Genomic DNA, 24,245 nt, shown 5'->3' on the forward strand with positions numbered 1-24,245 from the left:
TTTTGAAATACCACCCAAGCAAAACCCAGGTGTGTTAGCTAGTCCGATATAACAGAAGCATTCAAGTATCTAATAGTCTGAATTGTTTTTGACGCTTACTTGAACAAATTGGCTTGGGGCCTTTAATAATATTATGTTTTCAAAAAGCTTCTTTAGAGGAGTCGATAAAATATTCCTACACAAGTGTAAATTAAAAATTTATAACACCCCCGACAAGTGAAGGTTACAGTAACTAGAAAAGAGCTAATAACTTTCAAACAGCTGAACCAATTTTCTTCAGCTAAGAACACTCTTGATCAAGCCGCCTTTTTAAACAAAAAAAAAAGCGCACAGGAAAAGCGCATTTTCGATTATAATGCTAACAAAAAATGTATTGAATATAGCGATCAAATGTCTGCTTATTAATGGGGGTATACTTATTAATACATTAAAAGGGGGTTTAAAATGGTACCGAGAACTGATGATGGAAATAATTTTTGGAACAGCCGTAACAAACGCTTGGGTTGTTTTTAATATGAAAAACGAAAAAAAAAAGCCAAAAAAAAGTTACTCGAAGATATTATTAATAATTTTACTGGAAGTTTGACGAATGCAGAACCGTGTCCTAATATTTCAAATACACATAAATATTTAATCGGGAATAAAAGTAAAAGATGCGTTGGTTGTTACGAAAAACATAGAAAACTATTATCAAGCAGAGAAGCAGAAAAAAAAAACAAAAAAAATTAAGGGTTTCTGTCAAATGTGCAATAAAGCTTTGTGTCTAAATTGTTTCAATGAAAAACATTAAAATTCTTTCTTTTTTTTTTTGGATAAAACATTTCTCGATACTTTTTATTATTTCATTTCCCAGCCCTATTTTTTTATCGATATTTAAGAATTAAGTGCGATACGTGATCAAGATCACCTCGTATTTTTTTGTCATTATGTGCGGTACGAGATGAGAAACAACTCGTAAAAGTTTTTTACTTATTTTCTAGGTAAAATTTTAAAATATCTTTAGGCGGGGCGGATTACATACTAAAGAAACATTAATTTATCGATTGATTTGATTAAATTTTATTTGTCATTAAAATTCATAAAAATCTAGATGTTCAAAATAATCTTAGCATACGAGGTGCCTTACATCGCTTTCCGATCTAACGCAAAAACCAATACGCAGTGATTTCTGCCTCGTAACGCACCTGCTTATAGATAGCCAAAATTGTACCCGCAGTAAACGTGTACCGGGTAGGCTATCATATAAAATATAACCCATGAATCATAAATGAAATAAAAAAGAAGGAAAAGTAAGAATACCTTAGAATTAAGTATACTAAATAACTTCTTAGTACAATGCAGGCTCGTGTACGACTAATCAAAGTTTGCAGAACTTTTGTAAGAAGCGAACTACAGCTTGCATACTTGGTTGAAAGGTAAACAAAGTTGTTTCCTAAGTTTCTATAAAGGTTACAAATACAATAGAAACTCCGAAGTGCTGGGCTAGTTGCAGACTTTCGCTTCAGCAAGGTAGGTAATCAATGACTACTTGTTAAACTTTGAACCTGCTTGAAACCTTGACATGATTAAGTACACTTATAAACTCACAGTTATGGATAAAAATAGGAATAGATATTTTGAGCAAATAAACACGATTCATGTACAAGTGTAGTTACTCCCGAAGTGAAGGTTACAGTAACTAGAAAAGACCTGATAAGTTTCAAACGGCTGAACCGATTTTCTTGGATTTTATCTAAGAACACTCTCGGATCAAGCCACCTTTCAAACAAAAAAAAAAAAACTAAATTAAAATCGGTTCATTAGTTTAGGTGCTACAATGTCACAGACAGATACACAGATACACACGTCAAACATATAACACCCCTCTTTTTGGTTCGGGGATTAAAAATTAATAAATAAATGATGCTTATAAAACTTTAACTCAAGAAAGCCGCAAACTTTTGAATACGAATTTGCCAATTAACTTGATTTAAATTGGATCGGTTTATTTGACATTTTATTTATTTGTTAAGTAAATAATAATTAGGCGATGTCAACATTTAATTTGAAAAGGTGAATTATTGATGAAAGCATGAATTCTGTCAAAGTTCGATGAAAACAACCTTTGGTAAATAATTATTTCATAAAGGTAAATATATAAAACCTAATAACATAGACTACAAAGCTAGTGCTAGTTCAAAGACTTCAGATGTTTAATTTTCAGTGAAATAAGATAGATTCGTAATTTTCGTATTAAGTATGTTTATATTTTGACGACCCCTTTGGTGCAGTGGTAATCACTGCGGTCTTATGAGTGAGAGGTCTCGGGTTCGATTCCTAGCGGGGGCAATTCAGAAACTGAGATCTTCTAAATTGTCTCTGGTCTGGGTTGGTGGGCTTCGGCTGTGTCTAGTTACCCCCCTACCGGCAAAACCGTGCCGCCAAGCGATTTGGCGTTCCGGTACGATGCCGTGTAGATACCGACCAGGGGTATAGATTTAATGAAACTGCCTTCCAAAATAGCCCGTTTCTACCTTAGACTGTAGGTATCATCACTTTGATTACAGAATTAAAAAAATTGCAAAGTAAACTGAATAGTTCAGCCCATTTTACCTTTGCGTGTCAAAATAGACAAGTGTAAATTAAAAATTTATAACACCCCCGACAAGTGAAGGTTACATTAACTAGAAAAGAGTTGATATCTTTCAAACGGCTGAACTGATTTTCTTGGATTTATAGCTAAGAACACTCTCGATCAAGCCACTTTCCAAAGAAAAAAAACACTAAATAAAAATCGGTTCATTAGTTAAGGAGCTACGATGCCACAGACATATACACCGATGTACAGATACACAGATACACACGTCAAATTTATAACACCCTTCATTTTGGGTCGGGGGTTAAAAATAGTATAGTAGCAAGTAATAAAACTGTGCCAAAGGTTGAACATGTACGTGTCCGAAAATTCCTAGATGCGATATCGACGATTCGTGTTTCGGAACCAAACTCGACTCTTGAATTGCACACATGCTCAATGAACTCTAGTTCAACAAGGTCCAACTTTAGGATGCGTGTCCACTGACGCGTAGCTGGTGGAGTAAAGCGAAGCGGACCGTGAATTGGTCAATCATAGTACTCGAAATTTTCACTCCGGATCAGTGGAAACTGTGTAAGTGGAGCGGAGCAGATTTTCAAATAATACCTATATGAACACGCGGGCCCGAGCTGGACAGAATGGAGTCGAGCAGACTGTGGTGCCAAGCAGAGAACACGAAGTGGAGGGTAGCGGGGAGGAGCAGCGCGGCCGGTAGGGTAGACATATTTTGACTGATCGAAACACAGCTCAATGCAGCACTAGTCTGCTCCGCTCCGCTTCAATGGAAACGCCACTTTTCACTGTTCTCCTGCAGTCGAGTCCGCCCAGCTCCGGGTTAGTGGAAACGCACCCTTAGATTGTACTTCAGCGTACTGACTTTTAACAAGTGCAACGACGTTTGAATAACTTGCCTAGTTTGCTTTGTAGTTTAAAGTGACAAATAGGAAGTTTTATTTAACTTTATTCATCTCCGTAAAAATAGCGATTTCAATATTAACACAGTTTGAGTTATGACTCTTATATTCAAAAGAACGAAACGGTCTACTTTTACAAATTACTTTTTGATTTGAGTTCAATGAATTTTTATACTTTACTAGCTGATACCCAGAACTTCTAGGTACCGCGATTTAGGTTTCTAAAAATCATGTCAATCCGTTTGCTCTCTTGCGACGTGATTGAAAGACAAACCAACAAATGCTTTTACATTTAAAATATGAGTATTGAAATATGGCTAGTGATTTTTGAATTAGATGGTTTTATATAATCCAAAAAATGAAAGTTCCATTATCAAAGTACAGAAATTGAATCCGACAATGCAATACAAGACTGCACTGGAGCACGAAACGTACTGTATCGGTTTAGACACTAACCAGAATGTAACGTAGTTGCTACGTAATATAATTTCGCTCAATTCTGACAGAGAAAGAAAATAGCAAGCTTTTCACACGAGCTATTGTAAATTCCCGTTTCTTTCTAGAACCACATCTGATCCCTATCCATATATTTTTAAATGAGAAAGTGTGTTTGTTAGTTAGTTTATTGTTTACTAGCTGCTGCCCGTGACATCGTTCGCGTGGATATACCTAGGTTTTTTAAAAATCCCGTGGGAACTTGTTGATTTTCCGGGATAAAAAGTAGCCTATGTGTTAATAAAATCTATCTCCATTCCACAGCCAAATCCGTCCAGTCCAGTTTTTACGTGAAATAATCACAAACATACACATATACACACAAACTTTCGCCTTTATAATATTAGTGTGATTGGTTTATTCGTTTGTCCTTCATTCTCGTTGCAACGGATCAACGGGTTCGCGCGATTTTTTGCATGGGTATAGTTAAAGACATGGAGAGTGACACAGTATCTCAGAAAATAAAAGAGTTCCCATGTGATTCTAAAAATCTAAATCCACGCGGATGAAATCATGGGCATTAGGTAGGTAGTCTAGACATGAATGATAATATCTATTCATATAATAGGAGAATCTGACTAATGAACGTACAGATTAAATAATTGGATCTTTATAACATAGACAGCCTTAAGAAATATAAGATTAGTAGATTAAATTTTTGAAATACCACCCAAGCAAAACCCAGGTGTGTTAGCTAGTCCGATATAACAGAAGCATTCAAGTATCTAATAGTCTGAATTGTTTTTGACGCTTACTTGAACAAATTGGCTTGGGGCCTTTAATAATATTATGTTTTCAAAAAGCTTCTTTAGAGGAGTCGATAAAATATTCCTACACAAGTGTAAATTAAAAATTTATAACACCCCCGACAAGTGAAGGTTACAGTAACTAGAAAAGAGCTAATAACTTTCAAACAGCTGAACCAATTTTCTTCAGCTAAGAACACTCTTGATCAAGCCGCCTTTTTAAACAAAAAAAAAAAACTAAATTTAAATCGGTTCATTAGTTTAAGAGCTACGATGCCACAGACAGATACATAGATAAACACGTCAAACTTTTAACACCTCTCTTTTTGGCCTCGGGGCCCGAGGGTTACAAACCATAAAATCTATTGAAGCATAAAGATAAGCTTTCCCTATTTTAAAAAGTCATGCAAAAAAAGCCATTATACAAACGCAAAAATGCTAGAAACAATAGGAAGTAAGTTACTTTAATCCTTTGTTCGGTGGCTTTCCAATTTCCTCGAATTCCTCGTGAAAATAATTCATTATTGTCGTCAAGACTGTCGGGGAATGATCTAGGACTTACCGAGAGTACGAAAGTTTTAGTATAAGCCAAAATGCGCTGCCGGAAAGAGCACTGCAGAGGAGAGAAAGTTTCCGGCATTTCTGAACTTTTTAGGGTCCGTACCCGAAGAGTGCAAACGAGAACCTATTACTCCGCTTTCCATCCGTTCATCCGTCTGTATGTCAGCGGGCTGTATCTCGTGAGTCACAATAGGTATAGAACTGAAATTTTCACGGAACTTGTATCTCTGTTTCTACTATAACAACAAATAATAAGAATTTCAAAATGGCCGCCATAAACATTTAAAAAATCGAAAGTGTTATTTCTTGTACGATGCAATGGTACAGAACCCTTCGTGTGGGAGTCCGATTCTTTAAATCTCAGTAAACAGGAGTTCGTTAAACTTCGATCTTAAGACGTTTAGGTTCATTTTAATCATTATTTATAGGCTTCTGACTTAAATCTATTTTTAACCGCCCACCCAAAAGAGGGGTGTTATAAATTTGACGTGTGTATCTGTGTATCTGTCTGTGGCATCGTAGCTCCTAAACTAATGAACCGATTTTAATTTAGTTTTTTGTTTGAAAGGTGGCTTGATCGAAAGTGTTCTTAGCTATTATCCAAGAAAATTGGTTCAGCCGTTTGAAAGTTATCAGCTCTTTTCTAGTTACGGTAACCTTCACTTGTCGGGGGTGTTATAAATTTTAAATTTACACTTGTAACAAACATAATTATTATCAAACACTTGTAAAATCAGACGCCGGATTACGAAGAGCAACACAAACTGTTTCAAACCACTGAGAATTTGGCCAAAATCCGCTCATGCAATGTAAGATACGCCTAATCGCCCGTTAGTATGTAGCTGGAAACATGTATTTAGGTACTCTATCTAAAGTACCCTTGTTTGTAAGCCCAATGGCTTAAACAGCAGAGTTCATGGGGAACTAGTTAAAAAACTATACAGGAAATAATCTTAGATCTCAAAATGCGATAAATATAATATATATAATATATATATATATATATAAGATATAATAAACATATTTATTTGGAAAAACCCTCAACTTTACTCCGCCTTAGTACACAGGCCATATAAATTCGTCAGTCTTATAAGTTGCGTCATTATATTATCTAGACGTGTACTAGTTATATTTAGCTAAACGCACATGATCTACAAAAAAAATATATGTAAAATCACACCTCGTTTGTCACGGTCTGACGTCGGCTTTGTCGGTTTATCTCAGACATAATGCGATATTTAGAATTAGGTTTTAAATTTATTTTAGCTACCATTAAAATAAAAAAGAAATTATAATTGCGATTTAGCTTTTACATGCCTGAGCGTTCTCCATAAAATGTTTTCAAAGATGTGTGAAGTCCGTCAATCCGCACTTGACCAGCGTGGTGGACTGTGGCCTACACCCTATTCATTCTGAGAGACCCGTACTCAGTAGTGAGCTGGCGATGGGTACAAATGATGATGTGATGAAGTTACGTAATTAATTATCACCACTATATCGTACTTTAACAATTTCGACCATCAAAAGGAGTACAGTTGTAGCTACTTTGAATAAATGATTTTGACTTTGACTTTGAATGCTTTTACAAACTCAAAAAAATATGATTTTGCCTGTATCGCTTAAAAATACAAAGTACATAGTGCCTACCAACTTGTAATACAAAATCGTTGAACGCATCATAGATCGCTGAAATCGTTTGATTCAAAAGAATCAAGTTTTAATGTATTGTATAATAATTAACTGTAATGACGACTATAATATATATGTAATAATATGTTATGTACCTATCATCTAAGGTAGCTGTTTGAGAAAACTGTACAAAGGAGCAACAAGAAAACGTGGAATTCGAAACACCATTCCTTTGATGTCTCAGATAACACCGAAATGCGAGAAAAGGTACAAAGAGTAAAGACCTAATATTGTTACGTGAATATATTAGCTCTACGTAAGTCTGACGTACATAAAAACAACAATATAAATGGGTATGTAACAAAATCGTAACAAAGAAGAGAAAAACCTGGTTATGAAAACTATGTGAAGTATATATAGGTTTTTATTAAAGGCATCTATTATCTCCCTGACCAAATTTTTGGTTGATTAATATTTTGGCCATATTATCTCCCAGCATACCTAGTTAAAAATAAGGGCTTATGTAACTAAAAGGCTGGTGTAGTAAAGGCCAAATAACTAAATTTATGTTTATGGAAAGTATACGGATTTCTGTTGAGAAAGGACTTTGAGAAGAAAAATTATCAGGGTTTCTGGAAATATAGCAAAAACAAAATTGCATCTGGAATAGCAAAAAAAAAAATTACAAATAAGTTGTGAATAACATCCGATGCATTATTTTAGATCCTAACCAATAATTGTAAACTAATTTGGTGACCAATAAGTGACCAACTTTTGTACCCTACTTGAGCAAATAAAAGTAATTGATTGATTGATTATTTGGACAAATAGACGTAGTCGTTTATGGGATTTTATTATGCGTGGAAACCGTTGCAATAAATTTAGGCCAGTTTAGGAGAGATAAGTGCGAGCACAAGAAATACGGTGCGGGTCGTCCATTTATACCTTTCCTTTTTTTGCCATAAATCTTTGGCGAGTGGCTATATAGCGTAATGATGATAGCAGATAAAAATAAGTGAACTCATCCTTTGAAAGAGTATCATAATTTTTATTATTAAAGGGTTATAATAACATCATGTTCATGTTTTTCATATAATTCAGTGTATAGAATAACGACAAGTACATCCATGGAATAATTAATGCTGAATCGCTCAGTGTATATCTACTAGAATTTTTATTGAGGGATTTAGCTAAATCTTGACATTTCCAGTATAGTACATAAATAGTCTGTCTCACATCCAAAGATAAGTAAGGATTCTTAGTAAGGAAAAATAAAATCGAATTATCGTATAATTCACTTAATTCCATTGAAATATCTACAAGTGTAAATTAAAAATTTATAACACCCCCGACAAGTGAAAATTACAGTAACAGTAACTTTCAAACGGCTGAACCGATTTTCTTGGATTATAGCTAAGAACACGAGAGTGTGAGTGATCAAGCCACCTGTCAAACGAAAAAACTAAATTAAAATCGGTTCATTAGTTGTAGACCTAACGTGCCACAGACAGATAAACAGATACACACGTCAAACTTTTAACACCCCTCTTTTTGGGACAGGGGTTAAAAATCATCGTGAGGAAACCTACGCGCCCGAGAGTGTGTCAATCTGCACATGGGCAGCGTAGTGGACTATGGCCTTCTCATTCTGACAGACGACCTGTACTCAGTAGTGGGCCGGCGGTCAATTGATCATGATGATTATCTAAAAAGCAGATGATACTGATGTTTTACAAAGAGCAATGTTATTGGACATTTTTCGATTTCTTCCTTATTAAGGAAATTTATTGTACACCATCAATAGCCAGCGGAACTAGATTGCTTGAGGAAATCCCAAAAATAATATATCTTAAAGATTTATTTTCTTTCACACGGTCAAATGGATGAAATATCTTCAATATTTCTATACATTTTGCTGTCTTAGTACGTTTGTTCTGTGGTACTATTTAGTCATTAATAGGTATGTAACTCAGTTCATTCATATTTTTTTAATAATATCTATACTAATAAATAAAATTGGAGTGTCTGTCTGTAATTTCGAAATAACTACCTCATATTAAGCTCAAATGGTTATTTGAACGATACCAACACTGAATCACACGTTTTTAAAATTTTTGTCTGTCTGTCTGTCTGTTTGAAAAGGCTAATCTTCGGAACGGCTGGACCGATTTTGACGGGGTTTTCACAGACAAGTAGAGGATTGATCAGGGAGTAAAATAGGCTACTTTTTTAACCGACTTTCAAAAAGGGAGTTCTGTTTTTCTTCCTATGTACACCGAAATCTCCGAGATTTCTGAACCGATTTGCGTAATTTTTTTTTTAATCGATAGAGGAACTTTGTGACAACTTTCCCACGGGATTTCAGACCCTAAATCCACGCGGGCGAAGCTGCGGGCATCAGCTAGTCTTGAATAATATCGATCTCATCAAAACGTTCTATGCTAAACAAGGGTAGAAAATGTATTTAATTCTTCAAACATTATTATTTTGTTGCATTAAATGTGGCTACGAAGATTTTCAATGACAAAAATCAATCCATGTTAATTCACTAGCATAATATTATTCACAAAATACGACCACATATTTTATAATAGCTACAAGATATTTAAATACAAAATAGTAGTCAAAGCTCTTAGTACTGCCCTAAGAAACATTAACATGTTCCCACACACTTTTATTAATAACTGCTCGTTCACACAGGCTGCGTGAGCATTGCGTAAGCGTAGACGTAGCGCGTACCGTTGCGTTGTAATGTATGGAACTGTATGAGACATGGCATACCGCTTGCGTGGCGTGAACGTTCGCGTAGACGTAATGCGTTCAGTTATGTCTACGGATTCACGTATACGTGCTTGGTGTGAATCGGCCTTTAATTCCAAAGTTAGCACGTTACGAAGTTCAGTTTATTGAAGTCTTCATAGATCTCAGGGGATACGCGTTTATTTTCTCTGTGCTGTTGACATTAAGACAACCACACCGGAGTGCTTGAGCTTGTGAAAGTTTTTAATGCACAAACGTTAAGTGAGTTCTTGTGGTTCTTAATATTACACCACTGAGATTAGCTTAAAACTATACATTAAAAGTTTACTGGAGATAGGTTTACTAATTTGTACGTGGAGCATCACTGGGAAAATCCAGCGCAATAGAAAGAAATGGGACTGAATGATGCTGATACAATAATATGAGTATTGAACAAGTGTAAATTAAAAATTTATAACACCCCCGACAAGTGAAGGTTACAAGTAACTAGAAAAGAGCTGATAACTTTCAAACGGCTGAACAGATTTTCTTGGATTATAGCTAAGAACACTCTCGATCAAGCCACCTGATAAACAAAAAAAAAAAACAAAACTAAATTAAGATCGGTTCATTAGTTTAGGAGCTACGATGCCACAGACAGATACACAGATACACACGTCAAACTTATAACGCCCGTCTTTTTGGGTCGGGGGTTAACAAACAAGAACGACAGACGGTGCACCACAATATGTGGCAGGTTTTAAGCATTTGTTGTGTATTTTTGTTAAAACAAAACAAAGGACACTAGCATAAACTTAGTTGATAAGTAAACAAAAACTCACTAGAACAAAGCTTAATGCAAAGATCTTTAATGTTATCAAGTAAAAGGGAAGTTCACAAGAAAAACAGCAGCTTTCACAGAGCAAAAGGGTTGAACATTTTCCAACAAACACAAAAGGAACTTAGCAACTTTCAGGTTAAGAGTTTCAAGACTAGTCGAATTGCAATCATGAGTAAGAGTTAAATACTTGTAGAGTTAAGAGCCCCTTTTCTGAAGTCGGTTAAATATAGGAAATGATTAAAATATTAAACGGACTAACTAAAACGCTATATAACGGGTGAATACTATACCGTTTTGTCTCTTTATGTTATAGTAATTTTACATTCAACATTTATTATAAGTAGGTTTAATGATAGTTACAAATTGTGACGTTAGTAGCAATAGGTAGCAATACATTACGATTGCCAAATTAATAAGCAATAATATTACTATTAAAATGGAAAACAAAACAAAATAATAAATAAATAATGTGTGAACGGAGTTAGCAGACGATATCATCATTTTTTAACGAAACTGATATTATGCAAACTTCATTAATAAAATATAATTTGTAACAACTCAGAACTGTGATTCGATGACCAATTAACATCAGTTAGGTTCATTTATTTTTCAACATTCAGAATACTGATTGCCGTTGATGATTTATGTGCTCAGTGCAATCGAATTTGCACACTGTCTGAATATGCATTATTGTTTAATTGCAAGTTTCATTTGATACAACTGATCCAGCAGTTTTAATGACAGTCGGAAATCATAAAGTCAATGATCCTGGATTTAACTTGCATGATTATGTTAATATGAATGCAATTCAATTTGATTTGGACGTGAGCCAACAGTTCGGTAATATCAAACTTGTGAAAGCACTTACTTAACCTACATCACATAGAGCTAATTCAGTCGTTAACAAAACGCAAAAATTTTGGATCTAAAAAAGGAGCGCCTTTGAATGTAAACATTTTTAACCTTAATATACTTACAACAGAATCCGAGGCAGTTGATTAAATTATACGAAAATCAGTGGTGCGGAAAAAAACACAAAAAAATACGGTGATTTGTCTCCTAACTTTTGACAGGCCATAAAACACGAGAAAGACCGTCAGACCTTTTGTGTTAAAGTTAGTTAGGTCCCATTCTGTTCAGAATACAAATGCTCGATAATGAGAAGATTCAGTACTACGGCGTCGAAGTAAATTTCTCTCGCATCACGAATAACTGTTTGCGAAAATTTTAAGAAGTACTTGGAATTTTAAAGGTAATATTTTACAGGTCCAGAGAAATTTAATTCTCTTTTTTTGACAAGTTGTCCTCTAACTGCTGTTGGTATGTGATGATGCAGTCAAGATGAAAGCGTACTAACTTGGATGGGGTAGGCGTCATCGTACTGGAACGCTAAATCGCTTGGCTGCACGGCCTTGCCAGCAGGGATATAACTAGCCACGGCCAAAACCTCCCAAAGTTTACTTCATATAAGTAAACGTTGGTAGATGAAATTAAATTTAACATCTTTTTATGTTTTTGTAATCCAGTTAATTTAAGTAGTATGTTTTCCGCTAAAGAATCTATCAGCGGTTTTTTTTCTCTCGTCTGGCTTTACAAAGATTAGCCAATGTCAAGTTTGTAGTTATTTACAAGTTAGGGAAACTATATGTATAAGTATGGACTTCGTCTGTGCCGGCGCTCGCTGACTCACGCGCGGCACCCCTTTAGAGCGCTTCCCAGTCAGTTCCACCACCAAAAACACCAGTAAAACACAAAACCACTTTTAACAAAAGAGCACGCGCGCTAGCAAACGCCAACACAGACGAAGTCATCAGCGGTTTTACATCTCTAGCTTCCGCAACCCGTTTTAATTCAAAATGTGTAAAGTAGTTTAGAATTGATGATTTTATCAGGATAAATAACGACCTCTATTTTCCTGGGAGTGTGAGTTTGCCAGTATGCATTTAGCTTTGATATACATACATAATATATACACGTTCGATCGAATTCGGCATATTGGTCAAACATTTGTGTAATTGGAAACAGCACTGCTATTGTTGAACCTTTCCCTATCTCTGTATCAACCGCAACCGCTTTTCAAGTTGTACCTCTGCGGTTACTTTGATACAATAATTAGAATTCCTTTAACAGTTCCATGAATAAACATTGCTTTATATTTAACTAGCCAATGCCCGCGACTTCACCCGCGTGGATTTAGGTTTTTGAATTCCCGCGGGAACTCTTTGATTTTCCGGGATAAAAAGTAGCCTATGTGCTAATCCAGGATATTATCTATCTCCATTCTCAATTTCAGCCAAATCCGTCTAGTAGTTTATGCGTGAAGGAGTAACAAACATACATACACACACACACACACACACACACACACACATACAAACTTTCGCCTTTATAATATTAGTGTGATAGTGTGATACGTAAATGTACTTGAAAACTCGAATCGAAACAATTAAGTATGCAATATATTAAACTTTTATATTGTTTCCCGATTTAGTACCTCTACTGTCTTAGCACAGTTCATTTAACAAAAAAGAATTTAAAATTGCACGAAAATGTTGGTACTATTCTCGAAGAGTATAAGTTTTTAAACCAACATTGCTTTTTGTGAGTGTAGCTAGAAAAACATACCGTGAATTTTTTGTGCAAATTGTTACCTGACTGTGGCAAATGAACAAGGTCCGTTATTAAGCTCAATAGTTTTTAAAGTTGTTAGAGAATAGTTGCAAAAAATCGGCAAAATTATTCGCTAATTTGCTTGTTAATACAGTAGAGTAAAAAATTTTTCGAGTGGTTAAAATTCTCTGTCTAGTCACACTTCACACTAATATTATAAAGGCGAAAGTTTGTGTGTGTGTGTGTGTGTGTGTGTGCGTGCGTGCGTGCGTGCGTGCGTGCGTGCGTGCGTGCGTGCGTGCGTGCGTGCGTGCGTGCGTGCGTGCGTGCGTGCGTGCGTGCGTGCGTGCGTGTGTGTGTGCGCGTTGTTACTCCAACATGCAAAAACTACTAGACGAATTTGGCTGTTTGGAATGGAGATAGATAATATCTTGGATTAGAACATAAACTACTTTATATCCCGGAAAATCAAAGAATTCCCACGGGATTTCGTTAAACCTAAAATCACGCGGGCGAAGTCGCGTGCATCGGCTAGTTAATAATAGTGTTCCAGTACTTTTCTACACATTATCCTCGAATGTAAGCACAACCCACGACACGTAATAAGCATTTTAATTTATGTTCATTGTTCAATCCTATAGATTTCGACGCACATACCCGTAGTTACGCTCTCGAATCAAATGCAAATACTTTTCATATGCAAATAACATTGTAGTCTAAAAACATGGCGTATCTGTATAGTTACACCAGAAATCCTGTTTATTTCAACAAAACATTTTGCTGCCTCTAATGTGATTTCGTTTTGCGCCTTGTTAGCTCGATTCCGTATTCCTTCTACGCGCTGACGTTGATTTCTTTTATTTGTATCTGTCTTTTTTTTCGTTCGCTACAACAACAACAAGCCTCGTTTCACGTTTGCTGTACCAATATTTTTATGATTGACTGAAATGTCATCATTTTCATCATAACAACTCATAATGAATAGACTCTCTTGTTAGTTTAACCTTAACTTATTCACTCCCATGCACCAAATTTACAGCATGACCTGAATAATGGAAGTTGTAGACTGCCCGACTGTTTTATCAACGCTGAGTCATAACCACTGAATCCAAGAATAAAGTTAGAGTTATGTTCCGCACTAGAGTTGTATATTGCTTTATTTCCTGTTTGCTCATCAAATTCTCAATGTGTCCGGTGCTCTTCGTGTTACCAGTTACCACATATGGTTTGTTCATCATACATATCTCATTTTTGAGTAAACACTAAACTAGTTATTTACTTTATGCTAGCTATTTCCTAAGACTTATCTTTAAATTTTATAAATGTTGAAATCTATGATTTCATCACCATTGCCTCATTTGGCACACTCTTCTTTTATTATTACGGTCACGTTAACTACTTTCCTTTATTTCCCAACCATCAGTTAAGTAATACCAGAGGGAACTAAAATAAGGGAACTCTTGGTTTTATCCTGAATTGACGATTTTTCAAATGGCTATAGCGTAAAAGCAAAGAAAAATAAGGCTACTTTAGGGCTACCTGCGTCAAATGTACTAACATTTGACGCCTGCCAGTGACGTCGAAGCCTCGACGTATTGTTAGGAGTTCCCTCGTAAACTGTGGTTATACTCTAATTTATTTTTTTGTTTGTGATTAATTGACTGTGTCTAGGGAATAAATAGTTGGTAGAGCTGTGATTTTTTAAAATTCGATAATTCCGATCGCAAGCGTTATCGTTTTCTAAAGTAGCATTTCAACAAACTTGATCTATTTTTTAGAATTCGTATCATAAAATACAAGAATAAATCTATTTGCTGAACCGAATGTTATTGATGTTTGCTCTTTACAACATTGACGTTTCAATGTTTCGTATTGGCATGGTTAAATAAGTTCGATACATTTATGTGCTCACAAAGTTTTGGATTATTTCTCTTGCGTCACTGAATATATTCGTCTTAATTTAATGCGAATTTCCATTTGAATGCAGTTTGTCTTTCTGCACGGCGGTTGAATGCTACTTTAAATGCACCTAGAGTAGAATATTTTTGGTGAAATGTGCACTTCACTGAATTCGCGATGTTGCAGAGATATGACTTAACTAGCTGAAACTTAGATATTACCCACAAACTTTAGATTATGTCTTATGCTCCTACATACTTCACCCAATGGAAATTTCCTTATAGCACCAGGGCGAATTTATAGTAGGTACCTACTATATTAGTTGCATGATTTCTTGTCCAATTAATACTTTTCTAGGGTTCCGTACCAAACCAAAGGATGCCAACGGTACCTATATTACTAAACCTCCTCTGCCTGTAGCGGTCTGTATCTCATGAACCGATGAAATGGAAAAATATGTAGAGTTAAAATTTTGAAAATTTTCGCAGAGTATCCCTATGGCTTCTATGAAAACAAATGATAAAAAAATCAGATATCGAATTTCAAAATGGCTGCTATGCAAATTTAAAAACACCTAGTGTTACAAAATTTTGTTACCTATTGTACGATGGATCGGAACCCTTCGCGTGCGATTCTGCCTCGCACTTGGCCGGCCTTTTAACAACACTTAACAATTAATATAACAACCGCAAGCATTTTGTCACTTTACTGCCCTATTTACTATTTTGGTGAAATTAGTCGTTTACTTTTTGTTTCAAACGCTCTTTAACATAATTTCAATTTTTGTTTATTGGTTGACCTAATTTTGGGTGATTACCAAAAAATCAGTCAATAACCACATTTGCTTTTAATTTAAACTAATGTGTAGTAGTTTAATTTAGTGTGTAACGTTGGGGCTGTAATAAAAGTCACCTAGAAAATCCCCATGAAAGTATCAGATAGTAAAAATGTATTTGTGACTTTTACTATGTAATGTAATAACAGTATTAAAGTTTATTCTAGAAGGGTAGCTCATCATTATTATGTAAAACTAAGGACAAGGATTTTATGATATTTGACATCAATAAATTTTACGATACCATGTTAAATCGTACAGATCATAAATATTCCTCATCAAAAGCAAAACCATACAAAATGAAACAATAGAGACTATCAAATCCGAAGAGACAAACTCAGCATGGGTAATCTGTGGCCGGAATGCAATATTCCTCAGTGTTATTGCGAAACTAGAAACAACTACACGGCCATAAATTCAGATGCCACGGTTACGCCGCTTCATGTGCAAATTTTGGAATTATTCGCATTGATATGACATAATGAAAGATTTTGATTTATTATTTTGAATAATTCTCTGGTGTAGCCATGGTTTGTTAATGTTTTAAGGTAGCGGGTATGTGTTTGTTGATTCACTACGAAAGTGATGATTGCAATTATGTGGTTATTATGTTTTATCATTATCATCATATTGTAACGACCCTACATTTTACACCAAAGTGTTACAAAATAATATTTAAAAAAAAAAAAAAAAAATTATTTTTACTTCAATTTTATCAAAATCAGGTCAGTGAATACTTGTAGACATGTACTTACACATATGAACATAAAATTAATTTTTGAATTTTCGAAAAGAGGCAAACACCGTTTCGCATGTCGGTGATGCAGAAACGCGATCGACCGCGGCCGAATTGCGTTGGCGAGCGATGTGTGCGCGGGCGTCGTAACGCTCGGAGCAGAGTCGAAATCAGAGCGGGACCGCGTGCATTTGCGTCGGCGGGCGGTGCCTGCGCGGACGTCGTAATGCGCGGAGATAATTAATTTGTTTAAATTCTGTACTGGGGCGATACATAAAGTTTATATTAAAGAATACTGAACACGGACCAAGTTGGTGCTTGGAGAGAAACACTCTAAGCAAATATTCTAATAGAAGGGACCACTTTAATTACACAGATATATTTGTTATATAGGGGCGATACCTCCTAAGATCTAAAAGCGATTTATGTTTGAACTGTTGACGACGTGGCTGCTCAGGCGGGGAGAACCGCATGTCCGCCGGATGCTCGGTGATCTTTGCTTGAGATGGCTAGCGATGATATTAACTATCTGACATATAACAGGCGCGTTGGATGAAACTTATGCGAGGGAGAACCTTAGTGCCTTTGATGCTTTGTGAATCCTTTGCTGAGATGATTCTAATGTGCTTTAATAACAGACTGACCACAGAGGGCAGGTAATACTGCTGTTCTGTTTGTATTCTGACATTCGTTGGAATGCGTAACCACCTTGCAGTGGTTACTCAATATCAATAACATACCAATACAAAATTACGCTAATGCATATATACTGAAGGTTGGGTTAAGGCCTGTGGATATTCCCGCAGTGAGTCTGACCCGTCCTTGAAACCTATTCCAGGTCTGTAGTGGGAGGGCACCACTATAAAAATGCTATTTCAGCTTCGGCTGCAACGTGGGATCATAAGTGGCACGCACCACTTCCTAAAGTATGCTTGCATACGCTGCGCTGTTTATTTGGATGATGACGTGTGTGGGGGGGGAGCTACTGTTCGTTGGTATTTTATGTGCCATATTGATCTCTTGATTTATCGAGGGTCCCAGTATGACGATGGGATACCAAGGGAAGGCAGAAGCTCACCGTACGTGGCGTGGTGGAGCTACGTACCATCATTCACTCTAAACCCCTTTTACGCCAACTAGAGTGAATGATGCCGCACACAACTTCTTCCTTTCCTAAGGAAGAAGCACACTCACACACACACGTCTAATAAGTAGGGCTCTATATGAAGTGTTGTCTTGTAAGAGCAGTCTCATGATCTTTTCATATTTTAATGCGTTCCTATGCGGAACACACATTTTAATTCTCGAACTAGCACTTGTCTCACCATACCAAATGCTAAATAAATATTCATACACAAACAACATACTTTCAATACTCGAACTAAGTACGCACTGGCAATAGTCTTGCCGGACCGAACGCTTGAGAGACATTATACGCAATCACACATTTTCAATACTTGAACTCCGTAAAGTCGTTTAAGTCTGATGAACTCATTATTTCCGACGCTCTAAAAGTTCTTGGTTTATTATGGACACAACATTACAAGGGGTCCTACCGCTATACGATACACGTGCCACTTTAAAGAAATTGTTTTAAAAATGTAATCTTTAGAAAGATCCGAAGGAAAAATAGGGTAGTTTCTTAGGACCCCGTTAGTTCAGTTACAATATTATTAACCTATCGACAGGCCCACTACAAAGAAGTGGCCTTCTCTCCGAAATAGAAACAGAAATAGAAAGATTTATTCATTAGGCATCTGCATTTGAAATTTTTTCCCCATTTCTTAATATTTGGTACAATGTACAATATTTTTACTGCTATTTTTTTTATTTTAGGTATTTAATTTCACTTTATTGTTACTTAAATTTAAATTAATTATACAATATAGTATAATAGACAGTTGTATTGTCTGAAATAAAGTACATATTTTTTTATTTCATTTAATCAAATAAACTTTTACGAGTAGGTACCTACTTTTGAATCGTCAAATGCATCTAACCACTGCCTGGTTCGGAATGCCTTTCCTACCGAGAAGAAAGAGTAAGAAACTTGGCGCTGATCAGAATGACGGTTATTATGGTCTGTTTGTAAATGCTTTGTTACAACAAAGGTAGGTAAGCGTATTCTCAAAATATCATAAAGTTTTCATAATAAATTACGAATGACAGTGACAAAGTAAGACTAAATTTCTACACTGCTTAGATTCTAAAAATGAAACAGAAGTTATTGTTAAGGACAAATTTTGTAAAGGTTAGATCTTGATTAGCAGACCATTTTGTTTTCGACAAACAAAATGTACGGCAACTGAATATATTATCCGCAAACCAGGATGATATTGCAGGAATAAAACATGTAATTTGGCTCTTAGTGGATAAAAGATAAGAAAGATACGGCCTTACTAGACAAATTGTGGTAATTTTGTCTTTTCGGCAGACGTAGTAATCTACGAAGTAAAACTGCCTACAGAAACTTTGCTTGTTACACGAACTAGTATTATTGGATTAACTAGTATCAACTATCTACTGATAGAATCAGAAAACTAGTAGTTTCTGTTTTTGTTTTAATTTTGATTCCGACTGTCTATAACTAAAAATTAAGAGCAAAGACCTTACAATACAATCTTTGATATTTCTGACTCAGATATATATGAAAAATAGAAAGAGTGCAATGATAAATGACGCATATAAAACATAACAAGTGTAAATTAAAAATTTTCAACACCCCCGACCAGTGAAGGTTACAGTAACTAGAAAAGAGCTGATAACTTTCAAAAACTTGGAGTTTTCCAAAACATCATTTTCAAATAAATAATAATGTATATCTAGGCAACGTCCATCTTGACAGTTTGACATTTGTCAATTGACTTAATATTAAGAACCTAACGGTTATCTAACCTTCTTTTCTACAAGAAAACTAGAAAAGAGCAGATAACTCTTAAACGGCTGAACCAATTTTTTTGGATTATAGCTAAGAACACTCTCGATCAAGCCACCTTTCAAACAAAAAAAACTAAATTAAAATCGGTTCATTCATTTAGGCGCTACGATGCCACAGACAGATACACAGATACACAGATACACAGACACACAGACACACAGATACACAGATACACACGACAAACTTATAACACCCCTCTTTTTGGGTCGGGGGTTAAAAATAGAAAGAGTGCAATGATAAATGACGCATATAAAACATAATAAAAGAGTAAAGTATTCTCGTGACTGAAAATTTACTACCATGGTGATGAAAACAGCAATATAATCTCGAGTTGCCTCGAGGAGAGATAGATTGCATAATATACTCGTAAGTTTTTGCTACGAGCGAACTGACCTCTAAATGTATAATCTAAATATATAAAAGTTGACTGACTGACTGACTAATCGATCAACGCATACTACTGGACAGATCGGGCTGAAATTCGGCATGCAGATAGCTATTATATGACGTAGACATCCACTAAGATAGGATTTTTGAAAATTTTACCCCTAAGAGGCCAAAGTCGCGGATATAAACTACCTAGTACCTACATAAATTTAAGACCCAAGGTTACTCTAATAGCGACCTTAGCACTTTCAATTCTTAAAGCAAATATTAGCGCCAACAAAGCTTTGGGCAATTTGGCGATGGCTTATTTGTGAGTAAATGTCGTTAGGTTGGGTTGGTCCCAGAAGAAATAAAGTTAACGTGAAAGAAAATTAAATTCCTTCCTATTTCTCATAAAGTGATTTCAGTAATCGATCAATGATTCATTTTTAGGGTTCCATATTTCCAGACAAATAAAGGCACCGTTATGGGATCACTTCGTTGTCTGTCTGTCTGTCTGGCAAGACCCGTCACGGGAATCTAAACCTAAAGGGCACTTCCTGTTGACCTAGAATCATGAAAGACAGGTAGCAATGTCTTAAAACACAAGTAAGTGGTAAAATTCGAAAACCATGAATTTGTGATTACATCACAAAAAAAGTGTTAATTCTTGTACGATGGTTAATAGTACGGAACCCTTCGAATATGAGTCCGACTCGCACTTAATGTTTTTTAAATAAACAATTGTACTTGTAATAGCATCTTTTCCATTCCACATGTTTTTCCTTAGGAATAGATACCTAGCCTACCTACCTGTCGCCCGAGATCGCTTACATCGGTAGTTCAATTTTAAACTAACAATTAGTGTAAATTAAAAATTTATAACACCCCCGACAAGTGAAGGTTACAGTAACTAGAAAAGAGCTGTTAACTTTCAATCGGCAGAACCGATTTTCTTGGATTATAGTTAAGAACACTCTCGATCAAGCCACCTTTCAAACAATAAAAAACTAAATTAATGAACTGATTTTACCACTGACAGATACACAGATAGACAGATACACACGTCAAACTTAGAACACCCCTCTTTTTGGGTCGGGGGTTAATAAATAAAACATGTTGTTATGCAAAACAAGTAATCAAGAGAGGGTAGAACGAGATCATAATTTATTTAAATCAAATCAGTCATTCGAAGGTTTTCTAAAACTCGCCGCAAAATTAGCACGACCCAATCAAGTTTACCAAGGACAAAGGTGTAAAAAGTATTTCAAAGGAAACACTTCTTAATTGCAAGGGTTATTTGTGGGCAGGGAACAATGGAGAGGAAGGGACAAAGTGAAGGGAATTTAAATTATTTAAAACTTGAAACCCGCAATGTAAAACTGAAAACTGGCAATGTAAGAAAATTGTCGACACCGTCTATAAAAACGAAATGACGATTTATTGATAAGAAATCCATACTAATACTATAAATGCGAAAGTGTGTCTGTCTGTCTGTCTGCTACGTTTTCACGGCTCAACCGCTGAACCGATTTTAATGAAATTGGGTACAGAGTAAGCTTACAGCCCGGGGACGGACCTAGGCTACTGTTTATCCCGGAAAATCAAAGAGTTCCCACGGGATTCCTAAAGATCCATGCGCTTATCCGATTTGTATGAGGTACCGAGGTAGCTTGCGTCCCTGTAATTGACATATGCAAATTTTTATCTTGGAAAATTAAACAGTTTCTACGGGTTCCTTAAAAACCTAAATCTACGTGGACAAAGTCGCGGACATCCTCTAGAATTTGAATAAGAAAGTGTGAGGACTATATTATAGAGGTGCTAGAGACTGTAGAGTAGAAAAGTCTTATGTCCAACAGTGGAACTTCAAAGGTTGGCATTATGGTCAAGTGTAATTTAATTGTATAATTTCATTTTCTCTTTGACTGGTATATTTAAGAAAGGTTGTCTTTCTAAATTAAAAACAAAAGTTAATTACAGAATGTTTTTGCCATTAATTCTAAGATAAGGTCCTTTTCTCCGTCTACGGCACTAAAGGAAAAGTCACCTTTAATTGTTTTGTTTATCTTCTAGTCAGCTCATCGTAATTTATTTTCAGTTCCATCTTAGTAAATAAACAAATAAATAAACTAAATTGTTATATAAAAAGCAAACGATATTGATTCTAAAGACATTTTTTCAATAAAACTATGTTTATCAAATCTAGTTCTATGATAAAATATGATAGTTAAACCAGTAGGATACATAATGAATTTATTTAAAAAAGTACATGAATATTAAAAAATAAATAAATAAGCGTTTACTTTCAGAACTTAATTATATTTTACAAAACTTTATACTTTATGTACAATGTACCTACCATAATATCTGTACAACTTGTAGGTATTGTTTTTCTAGTAGGTAAAATTTTAATAATACACAACGAAATGCTTTCTCTTATTATATGAAGTTAAAATAAAAAGCATAATATAATATTTCAAGGCATATAGCGATAAAAGAAACAATGCACGAATGTTCCACATACATAAGAATGGAAAAATCACAGAGCCATAATAATGTGAAGTCAAATTTCAGATATCCGCGGGGAATGAAGTTTATTTTGCAAATTCAAGTTGCATTGATAGATCATGATGAATACGGAGTCTGATTATTCCGGTGCAAAGGGGATTTTCGCCTGGGAAGTGCACGATTGAGTTACGTTGCGCCAAATTAAAATTCAGAACTTTTTCGCTTTAACAGGGCTCTCTCCGTCACTTACTCCATACAATCGTAGTTCCAATTTCATTTGAATATTAAGCAACCAAAGTCCATGAAATTTTGCAGACATATTCTAGAAACTAATATCTATGTCTGTGGTTTTCCAGATTTCTTTTAAAATATTCGGTTTCAAAGTTACGCGGTCTTACAAATTTTCATACAAATCTTTGAGCCCCTGTAATTTTAAAACTACATATTTTTAGAAAAATCTAAAACACCACAGACACAGACATTAGTTTCTAGAATATGTCTGCGAAATTTCATGGACTTTGGTTGCTTAATATTCAAATGAAATTGGAACTACGATTGTATGAAACGAGTGACGGAGAGAGCCCTGTTAAGCGAGGAAATTTAAACTTTTTCTAACACGCTCCCGGTATTTAACAGGCCCTCGATTACGGTAAAAATACAGCTAGGAACAGTGTGACGATCGCAATCACCTCTGATTGGCCAATACGATTATTGGCTAAAATTATTATTGTTGCAACAAAAATACCATAAATTCAGTCAATCACAACATGTGAGATAGTAGAAACGATTGTAGCTTTTTCGTTATCGACCTTTAGGTATTTAACTCTTTTTTTTTTTCAATTTAAATTAAAGAAATGGATTAAGACAGTTATGAATGTGCATACCGATATATATTAATACCGAGAATAGTTAAAAACTGTTTGCATCAACTAACTAGTTGATGCCAACAAGTGTAAATTAAAAATTTATAACACACCCGACAAGTGAAGGTTACAGTAAGAACTAGAAAAGAGCTGATAATTTTCAAACGGCTGAACTGATTTTCTTGGATTATAGTTAAGAACACTCTCGATCAAACCACCTTTCAAACAAAAAAAAACTAAATTAAAATCGGTTCATTAGTTTAGGAGCTACGATGCCACAGACAGATACACAGATACACACGTCAAACTTATAACACCACTCTTCTTGGGTCGGGGGTTAATAAAATAGTCCGCATGGATTTATGTTTTTCTAAGCGTGTGGGAAGTTTTTGATATTCTGGATGTGGAATGGAATACAAAGTAGCCCGTTTATGTCACCAGGATATTCCAAATTCTGTCAAACTCCGTTTAGTGGATGGGCCGTGAAAAATGACAGACAGACGGATACTTTTACTATTATAATACCAGTATGGATTTTGGATGATTCCAAAATGTAGTATGTATAAAGAAAGAGAAGAGAATTAAAATGCTTCCGGTTAATTTGTTTAAGTGAAACGTACAGTTTGTAAATTCCCTATGTTAATAAGACATTAATTTTGGACAAAGTGACTTTTATTCTTTAATTATGCAAGCGTACAGTGGTACTTGGCTTCGTTACGTAGTGATATTGTATGCTCTTTATGGCGGCAGTATGGGCAAAGTGGCATTACTATGTTTTGGAGTAATACGGGCTTTAAACTTGCGACTCTTGATTTTCCAATGTCAGTATAATTAACAGTCTACATACACTCCACTGCATATTATAATTTATACCTACGTAATAGATTTTTCTCGCAAGTTTATACGCGTACATTATGGTTTTTTGAAGATCTTGTGGGAATCTCTCAAACCCTTTTTTAACTCCCGACCCAAAAAGAAGGGGTGTTA

At 35.4% G+C, this 24,245-nt stretch overlaps 1 protein-coding gene and 1 long non-coding RNA gene across 4 annotated transcripts in view; one reads left to right on the plus strand and one right to left on the minus strand.

Moving 5' to 3' along the window:
* LOC123868991 (peripheral plasma membrane protein CASK) overlaps positions 1-24,245 on the minus strand; it is a 322,984-nt gene that overhangs the window by 27,901 nt on the left and 270,838 nt on the right. The window lies entirely within an intron of this gene.
* Positions 747-21,508, plus strand: LOC123869004. The gene is made up of 3 exons (XR_006796791.1): positions 747-759; positions 9,550-9,555; positions 21,336-21,508. It is a non-coding gene; the product is annotated as an uncharacterized LOC123869004 (long non-coding RNA).

This window comes from Maniola jurtina, chromosome 10 (genome assembly GCF_905333055.1).
Source record: "Maniola jurtina chromosome 10, ilManJurt1.1, whole genome shotgun sequence".
In the NCBI taxonomy this organism is placed as follows: Eukaryota; Metazoa; Arthropoda; class Insecta; order Lepidoptera; family Nymphalidae; genus Maniola; species Maniola jurtina.